At 35.3% G+C, this 18,582-nt stretch overlaps 1 protein-coding gene across 2 annotated transcripts in view; it reads left to right on the top strand.

Annotated features, from left to right (window-relative positions):
• The window catches only part of LOC113492489 (phosphofurin acidic cluster sorting protein 1), a 130,897-nt gene that overhangs the window by 62,354 nt on the left and 49,961 nt on the right, over positions 1-18,582 (top strand). The gene's annotated exons all lie outside the window — the stretch shown is intronic.

An 18,582-nucleotide genomic window follows, 5' to 3' on the forward strand; every position in this document is an offset into this window, starting at 1 on the left:
TATTAGAGATATTTGCTTAATGGGGACACGATGTGTGGCTTAGGTATTCTTATTCATGGTATTTTTGAGACATTATTTTTAGTAACCTATACTTTAAATACCATCTTAAATACCTTATACCATATACCTACATCTAATGATTCACCAAAATAACGAAATCCCCGTAATAATATATGTACGTACTTACGATGTCCACGATTGGAAAGTAATAAACCATAATGTATTATTGAATACCATCTCGAGGTCCCAAAGTCGTCTGTTTGTGCGTGCAGGTCACGGCTGACGGACGTATTTTATAGCCGCCAGTAAAACGCAAGTTTTTTACGAGCAATATGTTGACATTACCGATGTCAATAGCTGAAATGTTACCGCCATGCTTATTCGAAGTAGACGGTTTGGGAGCTATTTGAATAAGAATTTTAGAATGATTGGTATCTATTGTTTTATGTGTTTGATTATAAATCAGTTTTTTTTCTTGATTTAGTAAGACTTCTGCATTTCATTTTCTGATATAATAATAATCACTTTTAAATAAAATCCTGTGGTTATCCAAAACGATCCTAAGCAAACAGCAGACCACTAACAATGAATGCCTCCTAAATTCGAGGAAGCCATATTCAAATTAGCTTCAAAACCAGCCTCGGTTCCCAGTGTAAACACGGTCTGTGTAATTAAATCTAAATGCGTATCTTCCGAGATCGTTCCTAACACCGTACATAGAATGTTTACGCTACCGCCAATGTTTATCGTCCAATTGTTTACTAGTTTGTGTGACGGACACAAGTGGTGTTCTAAACTTCAATCCGAATGGAAGTTGCTTTTTAATCTATAAACTTTTTAAACAATAGGTTGGACGGCTGGTGTATTGAAACTATGTTTTAAATAATGAACGGGTATCTATTGAAAAAGGGGATTCCCCTTTTTTTTAAAGGCTATGGATTGTTTGAAGGTTGGTATGCAAAAGAAGGTGTGAATGATGAGGTAAGCAATGGAAGAAAAACCTCATTGCGATGACTCCTTATAATAGGGAGAACGCAAAAAAACTTATTTTCAAATTGGTTAACCGCTGTTTACTTGGTCAAAAAAGTGGAAATAAAACGCTTCAGTCCAGTTGCTTGTGCTAGCTTGAGAGAAGTCTCGAACTTGCACGTAATGTATTTATTTGAATCCGAGATAATCTTCGGGCTTGAAAGACTTTCGCATGAAGTTTTATTTATTTTATCTTGCAAAACGCGGAAGCTTTTTTACATTATGTGTAAGCATACACTCTGTCGTAAATCGATGTAATATAGAAATGTAGATACTATTTATTTCTCAGTCTTAGTAATAGGAAGTTAATCGTATGGAGGTCATCAGCATTTGTCATTTATTTTACTCTATATCGCTTTCCTTCTGTACTTTCTAAAGCTGAATTGTATGACTAAAGTGATGAAGTCTATGTTAACCATCAAATTTTAAAAGACTGTAAAAATACTGTTAAATAATTTAGTGCTTCATATATCATACCCAGATAAACTGAAATCTTTCGTCTCTTATAGCAAAATGTATTTGAGTCTGAAAGCAGTTGACCGTCTGCATGCAAGCAAACCAAAACGTGAGGCTCAAATTTTAATAACAACAATCTGTTTGCGGAACACGTACGAGTAAGTCATGAAGCTCCAACTTAAATATCCCAGCAGTACATAATTCAACATCTTTAAGGAAACCGGTTGAAATAACCATGGAGTGCAGTCGAGAAACGAATAAATATTCAGTGCAACCGCTCGCGTACGTACGCAAGACTATTTCAGTTCCTAGGAAGTGTCGCGGTAACTCCACTATTGTATATTCAAGACTTAAGCGGTTGCTTCGAGGAAATTGTGAGGGCACGATTACGATGATTGATCGTATTTTGGGCTTCATTTGTATTTGGGTTTGGAGATTAACGGTAAAGCGAAATTGTTCCATTGTCCATTATGATACTTGGAGGATGGAGGTTCCATAGTGGTTTCTTAGGTTTAGGAACGATAGATAGAGGCTCCTCGGTGTTAACCAGTGGTAATTATTAACGGTAGGTACCGCAGTTTGAGGCTAATTTCAAAAAGTTCAGTACCAAATACAAATTCGTATTTTCCTTTTATACTTACACCTAAATAGAACAAAAATAAATCTCGTACAAAAATTTCCTTTCATAACTCCAACCTCATACATTTTAATAAACTAAGAAGCCGGTACCTTTCCTAATTTAGACTGGAGTAAACAAAGAACGTAGAAAAGAAGTCGAAAACAAACTTAGAAATACCGAATGAAGCAAACTTTGCTTCGACTGCCCAATTACGTAGAATTTAATCAAGTGTATTAAACAGTTATTTGATTATACGAATTCCTTTGATGTTAATTAAGATTGATCTGCCGTGAAATCGACCATGGTTTGGGGACATATCGTAGGGACGACTGATGAAGGACCTCTATTAGATTGGGGACGTATTGTGCTGTCAACCGCTATACGTTAATATGATTTTCGGATCCTAGGGGGTCTACTATCAAACCTTTAAGTCGTGTTGTAGTTGTGGAAGCAAGACGGTGCTTTAAAATTTGTAGATTGGAATCTCACTTCCATAGTACAATGGTATTTTTTGATTGGTGGTGTTATGTCACCAGCTATCGAATTCGTATTCCTTATTCAGTATTCACACTTAAATGGTTCAGTGAAGAACTACTTCCAAATTTTAATCTCATTTTATTTTGCCCCTTAAGTTTCTGTATTAGTCGTTTTAAAAGTATTGTACGATTTGTATTTGTACTAAAACAAAACATCGCTCTAAGCGTTTACCGCATTAGATAAACAAAACAAATCCTTGAATAGCAAATCTAATTAAACATACAATTTACTAGTATTGATAGATTCTACTCTACAGTATTCGCTTCAAACAAAGGTATTTCTGATTAAATTATTTCGTGCGTGAAGACAAAGACTTGTAAGGGCGGGCACTGAAGGTCGTTTCAAACGTGTCGAGAATGCGGTGCTTAAAATCATGATGAATTACATACATTACACCTGCCTCCCGCAGGGCTCGGGTGTTCCTATGGCATTTATCCTCATGTAGGTACTTCCTATAGGTGTATACGTGTGTACCGTTCTTATTTTAACTACCAGGTTTGTATAAAGAAATGTTACTTTTGTTTGAAAATACTTTGAGTGAAAATCCAATAAAGATTTTTGGTTTCATGCTTTGAAGATTAGCAAGTATATTATTACCAAAATGTAATACCTCCAAGATAAATAGAGACCTATGAAATACTTAAGCAATTAATGCTAAATATGATTGAAAACCCTTTAAGCCTTGAAGCCTGTTCAATGTTTACTACCATCGTATATAATATAATAGATTACTGAACATCGGATTACTAGGACTTTATATTCTTGGAGGTTCGTCGAGACAAAGCCGTCCCTTTAAGGGCACCGGTAGCCCTCGAAGGTCGCATACACACGTGCCTCTTAAATATGTATTTGCGTTCTAATCACGGGACGAACATGTTTGGTATACTAATAGATGTATGTTTGATTATAATGTATTGACAGTAATGACTCGTACCTGTACCACGAGCTGGCATTTACACCTTATAATTACCTACGCACCTAATATAGCACGTAATTTAATGAATTTGATTAAAATTCCAAAGGAATCGCGGGTAATGTAACATGACGAGAATTAAAAGTTGTTCTTGAAGGCTGAAGAAAGTTTCAGTATTATGAGGTTTAAGTTTTAAGAGTTTGCTAATTTGTTTTTGGAGTATGAATAAGATTGGAATATGAAAGAAGCAGACGTTGGTATAGGACTGTTAACGTTTAATAGCTGCTAATTTATTACATTAGAACAATTTGCATAACAACCCTTCAATATTATGCCAACAATTACTGTTAATATTATAGTCGTGCCATTTCCCAGTAATTCAATACAATAAACAATTTACGCTCCTGTTATCTCATTTACATTATGCTTCAGCTACCAAACCCACTACACATCTTTCTAAGAATAAATTAATCCAAGATGTCGGATGTGGCTTTCGCTTCAAGACTTTTGGTGCGATGAGTCCCAAGTTTCGAGGTTCCAGTTCGCCCGCTATCGTTTCCACCCCATCCTCTCATTGTTTCACGAAAGCGTTTTGGCTTTATTCCATTTGCAACTATGTCTCTTGTTCGCCTTTGATTGTCAAACTTCATGACGAGAGCTCGTCGTTTGTTCTTGTGTTTCAAATTCTAGATTAAACAACAATGTTGCCTTAGTTTTATACTGCTTACTGAGTAATTTCCAGTGGTTGTCGTAAACGTAACGACCTTACAAATGTATACAGACCAAAATATGAGTAGGTCTAGAGGTTATGTCCCCAACCTTTACGTCGTAAACATATTTTTATGTCTCCTATTAAAATGTATAGTCCCTGTTCACTTATTTATGGAATTTAAATTACGAGCTTAAACCAAAAGGGTGGTAATAAAAAACACGTGTAACTTGAGCCTGTGTTGAAAGAGTAACCTTTAGCAACGCAACGATTTATTACAACGGTATAAATAAGGATGGAATATATAAAAGAAAATAAAATGGCTACGACAGGACTTGTCACATGATATACGAAGTCCTTACAAAACGTTTTAAGTCTTCGCTGAGTGCCCTTTTATAGACGAGGACACTTTCGAAACTCTTGTCTGCTCATTGATCTTACATCGATAATGCTCGTGCTGTTTGACTCATTTATGAATTTTGAAAATGGATAATCCACGGTCGTCATTTTTCTATATTTTAAGAATGTTACCAAAAATAATAAATCATGCATTAAGTTTAGGACAGCATCGTTACATTGCTATATAGTGTATTTTTGTCTTGAAAAGAATAAGCTGACTTACTTTTAATGCGAGATACGTACTAAAATTGCGAAAAGTCAGACGGGTAGTATATAATGTATGTTTCCGTACTCGATGTCCGGAGTGCACTAAAGATGCACTTATTTTGCACTACATTTCAATATAGTACGTGATTCTTTAAAAATTGTCCAACCCACTACACGTGTTCACGAACGGTGCCAAAGCAATTAATGACGTGTCGCAACTTTCAATAGCCAAATGACTTTAATATAGACGAGTTGCCAAGTTATTGAGATAGTTGTGGAAAGCTCGTGTTTATTGCAACATAGCAACTGATTACTACTAATTGTTTCAAAAAGCACCTCTACATTTATTTTTCAAATAAGTGTTGCTATGTTTGCAAAAAACTTCAGATACTGTAAGAAATACTAGGCTTTTAGTGGCAAATTATAAACGAGCATTAGGTGAGATGTATAATAATGGTTACATATTATTAGGGCTTCTAAAACACACAACAATGTTACGAAACCTTATGTAGGAATGCCTGTAATACGACGGAAACGAGCTAAATCATAACCAGAACGAGGACGTCTGTTCATATTAATGTGACGAGGATACGATCCTTTGAGATGCAGCCGAGTGCGAGGCACAGCCACCACTCTAACAGATTAATGCGCGACGTTTTTGATGCGGGTGATATGATGTGCCCGTTATATTTCTCTCAACCAGATTACCTACTGACAACATACGGAATAACAAAGAATTTCATGTTACTTTGATAAGCTGTAAGAACTACGCAGTGTGTTTTTGTTAATCTTTATGGGGTCAATAGTTATAGGCAGGTCACAACCGTACCAGCTAATATGATCTGAAAATGACCTGAACTTTTATCTTCCAAAAACGTTTTCTCAAAAACCTCTGCTTTTTTCGTAGCTTAACAGAATTAAAAAAGGCAACGGCGATGTAAACAACAACACGAAACAGACAACATTAATCCCATCGCGTGGAATTCTGCCTGCCTAGCAACCCCTATGAAGAAGGGTAAAGTAGATTAATGTGGCAAAGTTATTAACAAATGGCCAGGCTTGTCGGAAGCTCTCCAAACCCTTCGAGTGCGTTTATTTCAATACAACACCTTTTATCATATTGATTGACGGTTTCGGGTCAGCGAATATGGACGTAAAATTGGGGTAAACAATTTTCAGCTCGCCTAATATTGCTAGTGATAGATGAGAAGGAAATTCGGATGACGTGCTCATTTCAAAATCCAATTTTGATTTTAATTAATCAGAATTATTGATGAAATGGTATGTTCTTGCGAAGTCCGTCACTGTATTGTTGATTTTTGTCCACAAATTTCGGCTTAACCAAAACATGATTTTTAATAATTTTATTGAAAGCTACATCGTATTAATGTTATTGTTAAATCGTTTGGCATAACTATACAGTGATCCTGGTATCAATTTTATTATACTTACCTAATTCTTTAATAAGGTCATTTGACTTTGCTCCTATTCGAAGTAAATCTAACTTTATTACTGCCAAGTTATAAAGCTTGTCTATAAAAATATATACTGCGTCATATTTCCTGTTCCGATGTTCAATATCCTGTGATTGTATGAATGAGTCACAATATTCTATTCCCGTCCCCTTATTGCTTATAACCAATTGACCGATCGTGAAACACCATACATGAAGCAATGAAGCCATCTGTTTGGAGATTACTGAGACCCGAATTGATTCCCGGGTCTAACCAGTCCCTATCCGAAATTGCTTCATTTCAAATCATTTTACAGACCTTCATAAAGTTTAATTTGTGTACTGTGTAATTATAATCTCATAACAGGAGTTGGGACAGTCTCTTTGTATTTTGTATCGATATCATATTTATTCAACTCAAATAAATCAAGTTTATTCTTATTTACATTGAATTCTCCTTTTACTTTCGTAGCTACGAAAATTGCTACATTGCCAGCATAATTGCTTGTAATTGTTCATCACACAATTGTATGACTCGTGCCAGTAACACGCTCGATCGATTTCAAATAGCTGTCATTACATTATCTACGTTGTGTATTATCAATTAATCATGTGATCTAATTATAAACTGTTCAGTAATACTGCATAGTTGGTAGTTAGGAGCGGGAATTACTTAGCATGGAAGACAGGTGTTGCAAGTTTGAAAGTGTCTAGCGTCTAGTAAGTTTCTAATGCTGTGCTTAACCAGAGTACTTAAAGCAATTTAGATATACATAAGTAGGGAGACTTAGCTTGGTTGCACTTTAAATACTTAATGTAATCTGTACGTACGGATTTATCTTTTTTTCTTCTGATTTCATGTTTTACATACTTAATTTCCGTTATTCTTTTTCAGGTAAGCGTTGTTTTCGAATAATTTTGGAGATATCAAAACTCATCTATACTTGGGTAAGATAAACATTATTTTAAATAATTCAAATGTCACATTACATATTCGTCTACTGTATAATGATCTCTTGAAGGTTAACGGTCTCATAATAGTTTTGGAATAAAACCTATTACCAAATAAAAAAAATATGCTTACAGTTGCGTATAAGAAATGAAAAATTACTCGTTATATATGCGTGTAAGTGCAAACTGTTTCACTTATGCATAAACTTTCGTCTAGTTTACATGTTACCAACAACAATACAAGTGCATAATTATGTTAATGCCTCATATAATTTATGTGTGCCGTATCGTCTGTCGCCTTGCCATGTTAATACGTCGTCAATCAAATGTTGAGCATTAGCAGTTCGGTAGTGTACGCAAGCAGTCGACTCTAAATAGTTTGAGGATTCGTTGTTTCGCATTCATATTGAAATGTGGTGAGCGGAATTCTTTTTATTGAATACACTTCAATTCTGGTAACTTTTGCACTTGACATTCAAAAGAATAAATTGAAATAACATGTAACACTAGAGATAATTCAACACTTATTTAAAGTAAGTAAAGTTTAGATCACATTATAAAATAAATCACAATCTATTAGGAGAATCCAAAGTACACATCTACAAACTGACGATAGGACACTGTTAGCATATCTTAACTAATGAGCACGTCAAATTTAAATAAAAGTCCCATTAGCTCGACAAAACACAATCACCTTTCTTTTTTTTACGATAAAATAAACTTTTTAAATAATCACTAAGCGAATAAATCAGGCTCGTGTTCCCCCACATCTGCTGAAACAGGCAGGTGATAACATCGTTAGCATCAGGTGCTGCACGGGCTCACGTAAACTCATTATACAGCCTTATTAAATTGCGGTTCGTGACAGCTGAACATTTTCGTAATTAACGCTCGAAAATTCAACTTTTAAAGAGGGTAGTTCCGATTTTTTGTTTCCTTTTTTCTGCATATATTTCAAAATATGAGCTTCTATAATAAATGGATCAAGTTGAAGGTTTGAAGAGGACAATCGTTCTGAAGCGGATGGCAATTGTTCATAATTTCATAACTATTGTACGTATGTATAAGCTATACGTGAAATAACCCTTTGATCAAAACATACAATGATGTTGCTGATACCAAATACTATGACGGCAAAGTCCTTTGAGCTGCACTCATTCGGTTCAATTTCAAAGCGCATTGTGAACTGGAATTTTAAATTCCACACGCCGTACATAGTTGGTAAAAGCTTAAGCTGATAACAATAGGAAGTAACCATTCGCTTTTCTCTGTGGTGTATTTATCAATGCGGAATGAATGTAAAGCTTTCTTTGGAAGTGCAAATATCGAGGTATTTTGATAAAGAGAGGTGTAAGTGTAGTTGGTTTATTACATTCACTGTATGTAAGGAGCTTATTCAGAAGCGATCGATTTACAAAGTGACATTGTCTGGCAACGTTAAACACTATGTCAAAATTGTGAGCCAAATTCAAAACGTTATGGACTCATATTACCTCATTGCCAAAATACCACTATCAGTTTATGTAATAGCCGATACATATATTATATCGACAGACAACAGCTGCTGAGAGCCCATTCAGCAAACTTGGCACGCTCTTGAACTTAAAATGCCAACGTTACATCAATTTTTTTACGAATTTGAACTCTAATAGCTCGTGAGAAAGGTCACGTTATAATTTGGCAATGGAAGACGGGTAGTTGTATTCAGATATGTTGGCTAGCGGGGCATGCAAACACGTAGGCCGTGCCAAACGCGATCTGTCGGTGCTTATATTAGCAATAAAACTGGATATTATCCAAGCCATGCATGCTCTGGGCGACATCTTCCGTTTTGATAGGACGCAGTCCCTACGTCGCTCTCGCCGTATTCAAATCAGGAAGAGTTGTTTAAGTGTGAAAAGTTTATCCCCCATAAACATGGAAATGTTGCCTAAAGTTACTTATGAGGCAGTTGCTATGTGCACTCCATAAACAGTCTCAAACTGTTTCTGTTACCTTGCATTTGAAGCAAACAGCAAATATGCTCTGTGAAACATGACACAGTTTCGAACTAAAACTTTGAAATTAGTTTACTTTGTTTGGAGAAAACTCACGAATACATGTAGTGTGTGAAACCTGAAGTTACAGAACTAGAACGAGTTCTTGAGTAAACAGGATTTTGTTTCGGAAAGTTTTCCGTATTTTGTATTGAGTTGACTGCATTTGTAAGGACTCTATGCACCCAATAAAACTAAAGTTTTGTGAATTTTTGAATATACCTGAAGTCGAGTAATTTTAAGAGTTGTTCAAGCCCAAGACGAAGAATTTAAACAGTTCGGAATGTTTTCGGAAAGGTATCTAATAAAATAAAAATATAGACATTTAACTCAAATTAATGGATGAGAACCATTCTTCTGACAGCTGCCAAATATATTTTAGCCTTTGTCAGAATTTTCCGAAAAGGTAAATCTCCTTTATCCTGTCAAATTTGATTGAAGCCAGACCTTTCGTTGTTCTAGAAATATTTAATTCAGTAGTCGACGTATGATTGATGCTCGTGGCTGCCAGTAATAGTATATTAGCTGTGACTTATGATGGCGGCCTCGGTACCGTAAATAATGATGTTCTACCATCGATTAAGGCCGTGTCTCCGTTTTGCAAGACATTGTCCGCGATTTAGTTTACTTTGAGCTGTTTCAACTATTCTCGATTTCTAAACACATTCGAGTGCTACCTGTTTTCGTAATTTTCTTCTTTAGTACTATTTTCTTCATGAACTACTTTATCTCATACAATTCTCATCAGCTTATTTGGTGTTTAATTTGGGTGGAAAGCTTATATCTATTTCGCCGGCAAGCAATTGGAAAAGTTGCATCTCAATTTCACAGATTGAAACTCTACAAGTACGAAGGCTATGTAAAGTTGTGTACATTGCGTTTCGTACCAATAGATCGGATTCGGTATTCAGCTTGGATGGTTAAACCTAATGGTACAGGCGAAACTATCCCCTATTCCATTTGATATCGTTTCTTGCTAGGTGCCTGTAGTTGAACCATTTAATCTTTAGATTTAGAATTTATAACAGTTGGATGCTTAAAATTTTAAGGACTACATGATGCAACCGCAACAGATTTAAAACTCGTAAAATTGTTTTAATGAGGATAACAACCCCTGTTCCACTTTCGGCCGAGTTTATTAATAAAACTACGATATAAAAATAAAACATGCGTCATGCTCCTACGGTATTCGGAATGGTCTAAGAACGTCCAGGACCGTTAGTCTCATTTACAAGCCAAATTGGGTGAAGTTCGAGTGCGGTATCCCCATTAACCTATCACGCGACTTCGTGACCCTGAACTTCTGGTCACGTTGGGTCAGCTAGACCAATATTATAATAAACAGCAATAACAACTCAATTGGAGGTCAATAAATAAAATTTATGCGCTGGTTTATTCCGTTTGTGATGCCAATCTGTTCTGTGTGACTGTCGTCGACGCAATGTAGTGGGTTTTCAACGTCTAGCTAGATCTTTACGCATACAAGTTTTCCTCGACATTATGTACAAGATCTTCTTCCGCTGATCGGCGATTATTATAAGATGTAATATTCAAAAAATGTTTTCCTTTTGAAACACGATTTTCTACATATATCTGAATCTAGACTGACATCGTTTCCAACAGATCTTTGCACTAAGTCGGGTAGATATTCAGCTCTATTTTCGCTGCTTTATCTAATTACCATAATTTATTTCTTTCGCGAATCCATTTGAACGAAAGCCAAAAAAACTTGATCTGCATTAACTTTCAAACAGCTATTAGCCGTAGCCGTGTTATCTTTTGAGGAAATGGGGTCAAGTTTATTGCGGGGTAACTCAAGGATCCCTAATTCCTTCATGGCCGTGACATTCACGTGGGCCCGCAAAACACGATTTATGGATGTTCCGTAAGTAACAAGGTAATGGCATTCTTACTGATACAATTTGCAGGCGTTAATTGGTTTGTATAATAGATTTAGTGCGCCAATTAGTTGCTTGGTTAAAATTATTGAGATGCTTGTTAATTGGAATTGGTAATCAATAGCAAAGTTTTTTTGTTTCCGGTATGTAATTAATTTAATGATTATTTTTTATTCATCTAAAACGAGTAGGAATGTTAACACCTATTACAGCAGACCGTTGAAAGTCGTCAACTTGTAAAAAGTCCAAAACTTTATCATATAAAAAAATAGTTAATGTGTTACCGAAACCTTATTCATAATTCCAGTTCTTCAGACGAAATTATAATTCTTAAATCACTCAACATATCACCCAAGCAAAATTAATTTAAATAACCTGCTAATGATTCTCTTACGTTGATAGATACTACCATTTATTTGTCATCGCTCTCACGTGAAGGTCCGAGTCATTCGAGAGTATATTACGGTTCATCATAAAAGCTTGTTTTATATTCCCCCCCATGGTCGACCTTGCGACTAAAAACAGTATCAGTTGACCTAGACCGTGTACTCAAATTTATCTTGTGATAACTGGCGCCTCTAATAATAGACTAGGTGTCGCCGACGGGCGTTGCCCGGACCGAAGCGGTGAACAACTCGAGACGGCGAGACAAGGCACTTAGAATGTTATACATACCTGCATACAAACTTTACACAGTTATTTGTAATTTAACATAGGTGTAATAATAATACCAGGTATTCAATGTTCTAGTACTACGCGCAGACGTTTTCTGCCTTAGGAAAGGTTTCAGCATGGCATCACCATGGTAGGTTATAGCGGATATTTGATTCTAAAATAGAGTAGCGAAAATTCTACCTACATAGATGTCGCTTTTTAACACAGCTTGTATCTGAAACTTTCCAGGACCCAAAACTTTATTTTCTAAAAGTTTTCTTCTTAAATACTTTTTAGTACGAGACCCGGAGGAAACTTGATAGATTTCTTGCGGCCAGATGTTACAGTTTGTTCAGAATATAGATACAAAAATTACCGTAATTCAGACCTGACTTTGATTATAGTTTTATGATAATTCCGTAATTGCTTATTAACTAACAGTTTTCCTACTAATTATCTTGTAAGATATATATATATTAATTCAAAACGTTTTTGCAAACACAATTTCTGCCAAGCCATTTCGACCTCATTTCTAGTATCATTAATTACCTTTTTCTACTTGACAGTGTTAAATTAACACCAAGTTCGAGAAAGGCTTTTTTCCTACGTTTAGTAATTTGTTATAGTGTAATGTTTGAAGTGCTAATAGGCTGGTTCTCGATATAAGTGGAGTTCGCTGGGGTCGGGTGCATCCGTGCATGTAACGCGTGCCTAATTACGTTGACCTTGCCATGTACTTAATTTCGTCGTATGTTAATGCCGAACTAATTTGCTGTACCTACGTCAGTTTGGATGACCTATTACGGGTTGAGCGTTAATTATTTTAACGAAATTTTGATGTTTTTTTTTGTGTGTTTAATGGGAGGAGGGTAAAAGCAAGCAGATATGAACGTAAAGTACTTAGTGTATGTTTTCGTTCAGTCTGAGATTGATGTTCATTTGTAATAATGTGAATATTTAACATATTATTCTAACTAGATTACGTACTTAAAATTCAACGTGTAGGCGTAATAGTAATCATTTCTAGGTCTTCAACAAAGAAATAGTGCTAATAAATTTATTCGTGAAATTGCATTATATTATATTTAAAGGTGAAGGTCAGGAACTTGGCTGGTGCCGGCGGCAATTCGCGAACTTCATTAATTACTTTCAGCTCGTGCTGGTGGCAGTTTTAATGGTTGTTTGCTGTAACAAACTTATGACAGATCCTCGCGACGTCGAGTCTTGGCGCCCGAGATGCTGCGCTATGTGAGGTCTCCAATTTTAATGACCTACTTAAATTTTTTTAGATCTTATTTTTATTTCTTGTTGGGAGTAATTTTTGTTAGTTTATGAGGAAGACGTGCAAGATGGTGCAGTTATTATTTAACTATGACTACCAAATTCAAGTGACCTACATTATAGAAGCAACTAAAGACATGAAAGATCACATAAAATATTATACGAAGACTTACACTAAAAAAAAAAAAAAAAAACAACCATAAATGTCAGAAAATGCAGTTTTTCAATTTATGATTTCTTCTTTCCCCTCACACTTAGGTTCTTGTAAATTACTGTTATAATTATTATCGCACAGTGATAACAGAAATAGTCCAATCAAACCGGTTTGGAACGACGCCGAGCGTACGGCAGTCTGCGATACGTATCCGAATTCTTCACGCAAATATCTTAAGCAAATGTGTCTATTTGTTCAACAACAGCTGTTAGCACATGTATCATCACATCTTACGTTACTTTTTATATAAATTGCTATTGTAATCATCGTCTAAGTATTATTAATTATTTATTGCTGTTTATGTTCGAGTTTCATTTGTTAAACGATTTATTTTACTGGAGAATAAAAAAAAAGTAACGCTTACTTCCTGCTATGATTACGTAAATTATCGAAGTAGTTAATTTGCCAAAACACATTTTTTAAATTCTTTACTTTCTCATTGAATTGATTACTCACAATACATACTCAATTAAATGGAAATTGAATGTAGTTCTGCTACTTTCAATTAAGAATTTAATACTCTTTTCAATCGCATTTTTTTCTAAGTACTAACCTAAACAATGTAGTACCCAACACTATACATTATTCAATAGGTCGCAATATAATCACGGCTAATTAAAACACTCGTGCTAAACCCCACAAATATCTTGCCCTAATACAAAGTACTGTCGGCAACATAAATCTGTAAGCAAACTAAACTTCAAGACAACTGTACCTACTCAAACAAATTCAATGAGTTCAATCATACGACTTGACTGCACGAGCCAGTGGTTGAAGTCATCACGTTAAGCAATCAGTACGGGACGTGTCGCGGGTTCGATCCTCGCATACGATAAGTGTTTTGTGTGATCCACGAATGGTTTTTCTGACTCCGGGTGTGTGTCACTTGAATGTTTGTGAAAATCCCGTGACACAAGAATTTAATTTCTGAGTGTTTCTCACGTTTAAAAATATACGAACAGCCCTTACCTACCTGTTTCGGAAAGATATTGAAACTTGTTTGTGTTAAACGTTTTCTTTGCTGTCTGTACCCATGTTTTGTTTGACTTAACGTTTACGTTAACGGTTACGTTATTTATAAACGTAGTTATTTTTACGTTGTACTCGTATTGTTGTGTGGAATGTTGATGTTCTTTGATAAAGCTTCCGTGCGTGTTTACTGTTTTTGTTAATTTATGCGCGACGGGAATTTTGTGCGTACGTATGAAAATATGTTGTGGATTAGCTTGTGTTTAATAGGTTTGTGTGAACGAGTTATATTGTTTAGGGTAACGTCGTAGTAAATTAAGAATATTACGAAATGTTTGTAAGTAATTCAGATGACTTTCTTAAGATATGAACATAGATAATTATAATTATCAATCAAGTTGAAGAAGTTCTTGGAGGTCACAAAGAGTCCCGTCAAGCACATTTTCCGCCAACAGGATATTTCGTTGATTGAGTTTCATAATGAAAAAATAATATTAAAAAGTAAAAGCAATTTTCGTTGGTTTATTTCGCTCGGCGCCGTGTAATTAATTTTGTGATGGAAGGAGGTCCTTTCAATAAAAAATTATAATTATAGAACAATAATTAACGGTTGTGTTTAACTTGTAACAGTATCGTAGATTATTATTGGTTTTAAGTAGTAAAAATATCATTACTTATTTTTAATTAATAATTGATTCGATTTCAAACATTTTTACTTCGGTCAATTAAAACTAAAATAGACACCATCAATTAATTATGTAAGACCTTATTTGTAACTAATTAAAGTCAACATTTAACTATGACTAACAAGTAAACAAACATATTTATTAATACGAAAAATCGTGACTATCATAAAATTTTTATCGATACCTATGCGATTTGAATGAGAGATTAATCGTCATCGTCGTCAGCGAATCGAGAGCAAATCTCTCGATGTAACCGTGCGTGACTTATATTTCACTATCTAAAAGTAAGGTAATTCAATAAGTTCTTGCTTTCAATTTTCGTATTTTATTTCTGCTTCGTATTTCAATTCAAAATCCCCTACTAGTCGTTATGAGAAACAAAATGAACTTCGACGCACGAATAGAATTAACGTTTGCAATAAAATCGTAAATTAAACCCCCGCAAAAGTTACACGTCTATTCCTGCTAACTGTCTCGTGCAGGCAGTAATTTACCCCTATCTAGATTCCATGATGAACTAACATTAAACTTCGCTAATACAATAACACCCCTCATATCGCATAGTCATTCAATTGTGGAAATCCAACGCAACCCCTACCGCTAAAAATAGCCGGTCCAAAAATAGTGTAACTAATAACCCCTAGTCCCCCACAATAGGTATCGTGACGTGTCTGACGTGAATGACGTGAGTCATCGTATCGTGTCGCGTCACTTCGTCTGACTGTGCGTCTGAATGTACCACTCTCACTTATCTTTATGTCGGCTTTAACGTGAATTATGGACAGGTTTAAGATACACGTGTTTGTGGTATTGCATTTCGAATCTAGTTTGAGTTTTACTTGTTTGAGGATTACATCGTTTATGCTTACTTACTAGGTCTTTGTAGTTTTCGTTCTCTATAATTTATTTGCATGACTTAGCGTTGCTAAAACCTTTTTGTTTTAACGACAGTAGGTTACGAAAACTCTTTTCTTATGTTAGTTTTGATGGCTAATGATGCCTCTTCACTTTCAAGGTTAAAACTTAGAAATGCTACTTTTGCTAAAAGTTTACCTTATCGTTTACCTCTTCAGTTACTGCAGACAGCCTGTCTTACAGAAGTAGGGCTATTATTATGGTAGACTTGCGCTTATACTTTCAAGTGGGACTAGAAAAAGTTACAAGTTCTACAAGTTCCCCACGTTTTTTTGCCCCTCCTGTTACTCCAGACAGTCTGTCTTACAGTAAGACTGTAATTACCCCTCAGACACAATAGTAGGTGTGTAATGTTCCCAGCAGGCAGCAGGTAGAGCGTGGCGACGCCCGCGCCCCTTTCCTTGACTCACCGCGTCACTACGTCTGCCTGAACGTCTACCTCTTCGTAGGGCTGCCCCACGAGCTGTTACGATTATTTACAGTGCATTACGAATTTCAAGGTTATTTCAGCATTTGCATATGTCTTACATATTATTTAGGTAGCATATCTTGAAACAAAAGTATTTAATTGGAGATTGAATTGACGATGAGAGTTAAATGAAAAAGAAATAATTCATGAGATAAATGTATAATAAAATATAAATCCTTCTATCCATATCTAAAACTTAAGTTATCATGATTTAAAATATTAGTTACTTTAATGCTTTTCAGCAAAAGCTAGCGATTATACTAATGACGCAATAATATAAAGATTAAAACTTTCTAAGAATGTTAGTGATTTCCTCAAGAAAATTAAACTGTCCAAGAAGGAGCCAAGTGAAAACGAATAGCGCATAAAATGCACGGAGCAATGTCTTTTACATTTCAAACGCATTACACCAAGAATTATCTTCCAGAAACGATAAACCTTTTCTCGTACGAATAGGAAATAGGAATAGTGAGAATCTGTTTTCTACGAATAAAAAGAAGTATTTTATTGTAAAAAGAAACTACTTCAGGGATATTAATTGTTAATGTATGCTATGCAGGTTTATGTTACTCACAACCTCTTGTAGGTTTTATACAGCTTGCTTTTTTAGTACATTAAATAAGAGTAAAAGATAACTATACAAAGCAGAAAAACAAACAAAATTATCATTTTTATCTCTTGTATGCGTTTACCAAAAGTTGTAAATCTAAAGAATATTTTCATGACACCCCTGAAGGTCTCGGGCGTGACCTGTCGATGCGTCAATAATTGCAGACCGGTAGCTCAGGAATTCCGTCAAGACTGACGTCATTTTCATTGTTTTCATCTCTCTACGCACGAAAATATAATCATAATATATTTACAATTGAAAGTCCGATTAATTTGTCAAAGTATGCGCTCAGGTTAGCGGTATTGACTTGTAAAATGACTTATATAAATTTTGATGTATTAAAAAGAAAGCTTTGAAAAATGATGCTTCGTTTAGTGAAATTTCCATTAGTTCTCTTTAATTTTGACACTATTCAATAGATATCAAATTAACAAATTCAAATACAAAATCTAATTCGGAAAATAAAACATTGAATTTCTGCTTCCATTTTCCTTTTTCCCAATCCCTGCATTCTATCAGTGCAACCATAAAATAGCTTTTATTCAAATGCTTCTGCACAATTATCTAGTCGGCTGGGTCAACCTAATAGGAATGATAACACAAAGCCCCTAGAGCTGGCTCTCGTCTTTATTGATGCTCATAACATAACTGGAATATCATGAAGTGTTATTGTCTGAACCGTAACGAGCAAATTGTATATCGTATAGTTTTATACAATTAGGTAGTTTACAGCTAGGTGAGGTTATATAGGTACAGATATTGAAGGTAGTAGGTTCTTTGTGTGTTATAAGGAATAGTTAATACTGGTTTGCTCTTAACAATTTTACTGTCGTGTACGAGGGCATTCTTGTCTCTGGTTAAAGTGGCTAACGGTGTCACCGGATAGAATATTTCAATTTAAAATAAAAACAACACTGTAATGCCTTCTCAATAACTGTAATGCATGTCGCTACAATAATATTAATTGAAAGCTTGGCTGAATAAGAAAATAATTTTAAATTGTTTCCACATTATATAATTTTATTTTAAACTGTAAATAATTTCCATTCGGCTCATACAATAAAGCAAAATTCTTCTTGCATATATACCGAGAAATCGCAACACAAGTGCAACTCTTTATTCAGAAACTTCGATCCCATTCCGTGACAACAGCCGCGGATTATTCAATCGAATCAATTAGAAAAAAGAAAACAATGACATCGTGCGAAACTACAGTCGTGTGTTATGTGAGTTACGTGAGCGAAGCGAAGCCCGCATGGTAACCGCCATTGTTCGCGATAATCGATACAGTAACGTCCCGATCACTCGACTATCGAGATATGTATTCACGTTACAGAAGGCCTATTGATAATGACTAAATTAACTAACTTTTCTTGTTTGACTTGTTTGTAAGCTTTTGTTAGTTAATTAGTGTAATTTGAATTTAATCCTTGTGTATCCGGCGGTTTCATAAACGTTCAACTCACATACATAAAGACACCTAAACTCAGGACAAGCATTCGTGGATCACACAAACGCTTGTCCGACGTAGGGATCGAACCCGACACACGTCGCGCGTAGTGTGTTTGGCGTGGTTA

This window comes from Trichoplusia ni, chromosome 4, assembly GCF_003590095.1.
Source record: "Trichoplusia ni isolate ovarian cell line Hi5 chromosome 4, tn1, whole genome shotgun sequence".
NCBI classification, from domain to species: Eukaryota; Metazoa; Arthropoda; class Insecta; order Lepidoptera; family Noctuidae; genus Trichoplusia; species Trichoplusia ni.